This window comes from Nicotiana attenuata, unplaced genomic scaffold (assembly GCF_001879085.1).
Source record: "Nicotiana attenuata strain UT unplaced genomic scaffold, NIATTr2, whole genome shotgun sequence".
Classification (NCBI taxonomy): domain Eukaryota; kingdom Viridiplantae; phylum Streptophyta; class Magnoliopsida; order Solanales; family Solanaceae; genus Nicotiana; species Nicotiana attenuata.
In genome coordinates this window covers 35,251-41,250 of record NW_017671673.1, presented here as the reverse complement: position 1 = coordinate 41,250, position 6,000 = coordinate 35,251, and positions in this window count along the sequence as shown.

The window sequence follows — 6,000 nt, the reverse complement described above, 5'->3', positions numbered from 1 at the left end:
GCCCACGACTCCACCACTGCAGGTACAAGAATAACAACAACAACAACAAGGAATGTAATTTCTCAACAAGGAAGGTGTTTCAACAATAACAATTTTGTCTCAACGTGATAACGACTTTCACAACTTAAACACCAATAACTCAACAATGAGAGATAATGTATAACCATGATGTTGGATAAGAATAACTCATAACAGAAGAGATAACGTGTAGCAACGACTTCAAATAATGAACATCAACAAGGGAAGGGATAACATGAACGATAACTCCAAATAATGATAATCAACACTGGGAGAGATAACACGAAAAGTAATTTCAAATAATGATAATCAACAATGTGAGAGATAACATGTAACATTACTAGAGGCAACAAGTTCAGCTAAGCATGAAAGTAATTTAACAATTATAAGGTACGCGGTGCTCATAACTAAGGTGGTGCCTTGCAAATGATTAAGTTCCTGCCAAAAACTATGCAAGAAATGAGGGTCGCGGTCAGTCAAAATCCACCTTCTAAGGCAGTGGAGTCAAATGATCCCCGCTACAGAGGCCTCTGCAACTGATTGTGCAGTGAAGGAAGATGGTGAGGCGATGAAGTGTCCATACTTTGACAGTCGATTCACAACAGTCATGATAGTCGACTTACCCCTCAAACTTGGCAAGCATGTGATAAAATCCCTTGCTATATCCTCAAATACCATAGAGGGAATGGGCAGAGGCTGAAGTAGTCCAACGGGAAGATGGTGAGTATCTTTTATTTGTTGGCAGACTTGGCAAGCAGCCACAAAACTCTAGGAACTAATACACTGCGTATTTCCCCCACACAAAGTTAGGCAAGACATTTACCTCAACTAGGACAATTCAACACTCGGAAATAGCTTTTCCTTTAAACTCCAGCTCCACATAGCTCAAATCTAACAAAAATCGACTTAAAATCACCAAATAATGCTAGGGAATTCAATTGTAATAGATAAAGCTAAGATCTTCACCCTTTTTTCAAAAAAACAACAAAAGTCAACCTGGGCTCGCCCGGTCAAAACCCGGGTCCAATGGTAGATTCCGTCTACCTATGACCCCACGAGTTCATATATGTGATTAGTTTCAAAATCAGAGTCCAAATCGACTCTCAAAACTCAATTTCTTATTTTTCAAAAACTTGACAAAGTTTCACAATTTTTCAGTTTGATTCATATGATTTTGAAACTCATCCGAGCCCTCAGGGCTCCGAACTAACCCACACAAGTCTAAAAACATAATATGAACTCGCTCGCGCGATCAAAATACAAAAATAACATCTGGAACTACGAATTGAACACTTAAAACATATGAATTCCAAAGAACTTTTCAAGAACTTCTAGAATTACAACTAAGCGTCCGAATCCTAATCAAATCAACTCCAAACGACACCAAATTTTGCAGGCAAGTTCTAAATACCATAACGGACCTATTCCAAGTTGAAAAATCAAATTCTGAGCTCGATAGGTAAAAGTCAACCTATGGTCAAACTTTTCAACTTTAAATTGCCAAATATTGCAAAACAACTCAAATCAACCTACGGACTTCCAAAATCAATTCCGGGCGTACGCCCAACTCCAAAATCACGATATGAAGCTATCGGAGCCATAAAACACAATTTTGGGGTTTTCACAAAAGTCAAAGTTTGGTCAATATTTTCTAATTAAACTTCTAAGGCAAGAATCAAGGGTCTATATCGACCCGAAAGCTTCCCGGAACAAACCTAACCGACCCCGCAAGTCATAAAACCATAAACACATATGTGTGAAGCATCAAAAGGGGAAAGGAGGTGCACTTACACAAAACGAACGATCAGGTCGTTACATTCTCCCCCTTAAAACAAACGTTTGTCCATGAACGTGCATTAAGGACATACCTGAAGTCGTGAATAGATGAGAATAACGAATTCGCATGTCGTGCTTGGCCTCCCAGGTCACCTCCTTGACCAGATGACCCCTCCATTGAATCTTTACTGAAGCAATGCTCTTTGATATCAACTTCCGGACCTGTCGGTCCAAAAGAGCCATGGGCTCCTCAATATAAGCCAAATCCTCGTCAAATTGGACTATACTGAATTCTAAAACATGAGACGGATCACCATAATATTTTCGGAGCATAGAGATATGGAACACCAGATGGACCGTATATAAACTAGGTGACTAAGCAAGCTTGTAGGCCACATCCCCAATCCTCTTAAGGATCTCAAAAGGTCCGATATACCTAGGGTTCAACTTGCCCTTCTTCCTGAACCTCATCACATCCTTTATGGGTGAAACTCGGAGCAAGACTCGCTCTCCAACCATGAATACAATATCGCGAACCTTCCGATCCGCAAAACTCTTCTATCTAGCTTGGGCTGTACAAAGTCGATCGTGGATCATCTTGACCTTCTCCAAATCATCCCGAACCAAATCCGTGCCTAATAACTTAGCCTCTCCCGGTTCAAACCACCTAACTGGAGAACGACACCGTCTACCATATAGGGCCTCATAGGGAGCCATCTAAATACTCAACTGGTTGTTGCTGTAGGAAAACTCCGCAAGTGGCAAGAACTGATCCCAAGCAACGCCGAAATCCATAAGACAGGCGCGAAGCATATCCTCCAATATCTTAATAGTGCGCTCGGACTGTCCGTCTGTCTGAGGATAAAATGTTGTACTCTAATCAACCTGTGTGCCTAGCTCACATTGTACAACTCTCTAGAAACGTGATGTGAACTGTTTACCCCAGTCAAATATGATGGATACCGGTACGCCATGAAGTCGGACAATCTCGCGGATATAAACTTGAGCCAGCTACTATGAAGAATAGGTAGTTAATACCGGAATGAAATGAGCCGACTTGGTCAACCTGTACACAATCACCCATACTGCAGCAAAGTTCTTATGAGTCCGTAGGAGCCAACAACAAAGTCCATGGTGACACACTCCCATTTCCACTCGGGAATCTCAAGTCGCTGAAGCAAACTACCCGACCATTGATGCTCATACTTCACATGCTCACAATTTAGGCATCGAGCTACATACTCCACCTTGTCTTTCTTCATTCTACTCCACCAATAGTGTTGCGTCAAGTCTTGATACATCTTAGTGGCTCCTAGATGAATGGAGTGCCACGAACTATGTACTACCTGAGGAATCAACTCGCGTAAACCATCCACATTGGCACACATAACCGACCCTGCATTCGTAACATACCATCATCCCCAATAGTAAACTCCTTGGCATCGCCGTGCTGAACCGTGTCCTTAAGGACAAGCAAATGGGGGTCATCATACTGACACTCTGTGATGCGATCACATAGAGAAGACCGAGAAACCACGCAGGAAAGAACTCGACTAGGCTCCGAAACATCCAATCTAACAAACTAGTTGGCTAAGGCCTGAACATCCAAGGCTAATGGCCTCTCCACTGCCGGTAGATATGCTAAACTACCCAAACTCTCCGCCTTTCGATTCAAGGCGTCAGCCACCACATTAGCCTTCCTGAGATGATATATAATGGTGATATCATAGTCCTTATGTAACTCTAACCACCTCCGATGTTGCAAGTTAAGATCTTTCTGTTTGAACAGATGTTGTAGACTCTGGTGGTTCATAAAGACCTCACAAGGGACACCGTAAAAATAATGCCACGAGATCTTCAATGCATGAACAATGTCTTCCAACTCCAAGTCGTGGACTAGATAATACTTCTCATGGGTCTTCAGCTGTCGAGACATGTAGGCAATTACCTTATGCATAAACACCGTGCCAAGGGCAACACCTAACGCATCACAACATGCAGTATAGGACCCCGAGCCCGTAGGCAACACCAACATTAGGGTTGTATTCAAAGTAGTCTTGAGCTTTTGAAAGCTCGCCTCGCACTCCTCGAACCATCTGGATGGAGCGCCCTTCTAGGTCAATCTGGTCATAGGTACCGCTATAGATGAGAAACCCTCTGCGAAAAGACTGTTGATACCCAATTTTCCCCTATAATATTTTTTTAAATGCATGTATGCCTTCAAAACTATGCATTAGCATCAATTGATATTTTTCCATAATTTCTATATTTTTAGGGATTTTTAATTAATTTATCCCAGTATTTTATTTATATAAATAAGTACAAATTGCATCACAAAGGACTTTATAACAATTTTATGGCTTAATATTGCTATTTATATTTATATTAGGCTCAAATTATTGCACAAATAGCCATATTTTACATTTTGGGTTACAATTGCAATAACTTTGCAATTATAACCCATGCATGCATTATTACATTATTTTATCGGAAAATAGCTCATTGTATTTTTAAGATATTGAGTAATTATTTTGAAGCATTTCTATGCATGAAAATTATTTTTTGTAAGCTGTTAATTTTAAAAATTATTTTTATTAATTAAATGGGTATTTAACAAATGGCCTTTTTTATTTCGGACCTAGCCTAATTAAATGGCCCAATTTCAACCCCAAATCCCTAACCCTCTAAGACCAGGCCCAAATCAAATTAAAACCCGGCCCTCAAACCTTTCAATCCCGACCGTTGATCCTAGAGATCAACAACCACCGTTCACTCTTACCATTTTTAACTTGAATGACCCCCTAACCTAATTCATTCTTACCGAACAGCCGCCCTAGATCCCTAATCCTCTCCGTCTCTCTGAGACCTAATTCTAACCCTAGCCGCCGCCACCCAAAACCGGCCCTAATCCCTTTGATTCCTATTCGATCCATGGATTTCCATGGCTATTTGAGACTTCTACTTGTCTCCTACGTCTCCCGGTTGCTCGTTCTTGCGATCTCATGGAAAGATCTCGAAGAGATCTAGTCCAGATCTTGTCCAAGACTCCTTGAGAGTCCGCCTATGGTCTGTGAGTGCTTTTCTATCGATGTCTTAAGGTGCAAATCTCTGGTTCAAGGCCAAATTCTCTTTACCCTTTCCTTTTTCTTCAAAACCCTAATATTTAGACTTGAATCTGTCCATATTTTTGTAGATCTAGAACGATTCTGAGTTTATCACTGATTTTTTCTTTAAGATTCTCTTATTTCTCTACTATTAATTGATTTTTAGCACTGTGTTACGAAGGGTTTTTGGTTTCCTTGTTATTTGTTGTCCAAATCTCTACATATTTGAAGTGTTTCAAGTTTCCATAGCTATTTTCTTTAAGGGTCCTCTGATTTTCCCACTGTTAATCAACTTCAGGTATTTTTTAAATTAGGGTTTTGGCTTCGCAAAAGGTTTTATGAGATCCTTATGTTTTGTTTAATCTTTCTCGCATGATTATGTTTCTTGTTCAATTGTCTGACTATGCATTGTTTTGTTTCAAACTCTTATCCGTCATTGTTTGAATAATTGACTGATTAGCCTAATAACCTAGGGTTTCATTTTTTTACTGAAGTTATTTACTAATTTCTATTTGTTTCCCTTAATCCTGAGGTTCTTAATTTACGTCTCTTGCCTATTTATGGGTTAATTGACCCTTGATTGGTCTCTGATTACCTGTGTTGCCTTATGTGTGAAATTGATTACTTGATTTAAGGGTTCTAACCCTAATTGACTGATAAACCCATTTTTTGACTTATTTAAAATTCAATCAGAGTTATTTATGGGTATAACTCCCTAATTTTCTGTCCCTTATCAAGCTTGACTGATTACTTGATTACTTCCTTACCTTATTTTGCAATATTTATCTGCCTTGCCTTATTTACTTACACTATTCGACTCCTATATAAACTCTTGTTCTACCTCTCAAACACGAACAACAATTCAGAAAAACACACACATAAACTTTCTCTCATCTCTCTTTCTACTACTTGTGCTCATTGCTTGTCTAGCCGGCTGAAAGCCAAGGCTAGACTATGGAATCCTGCTCACTTTACTTTATGCTTTTGCTTCCTTAACTGTTATGTTCCTATATCAATGAAACTCAAATCTATGTGCTCCTTGTTGAATCTATGTCTCTTTCTGTACTAGTTTAATTGCTTAGGCACTTAATTATTCTTTCCT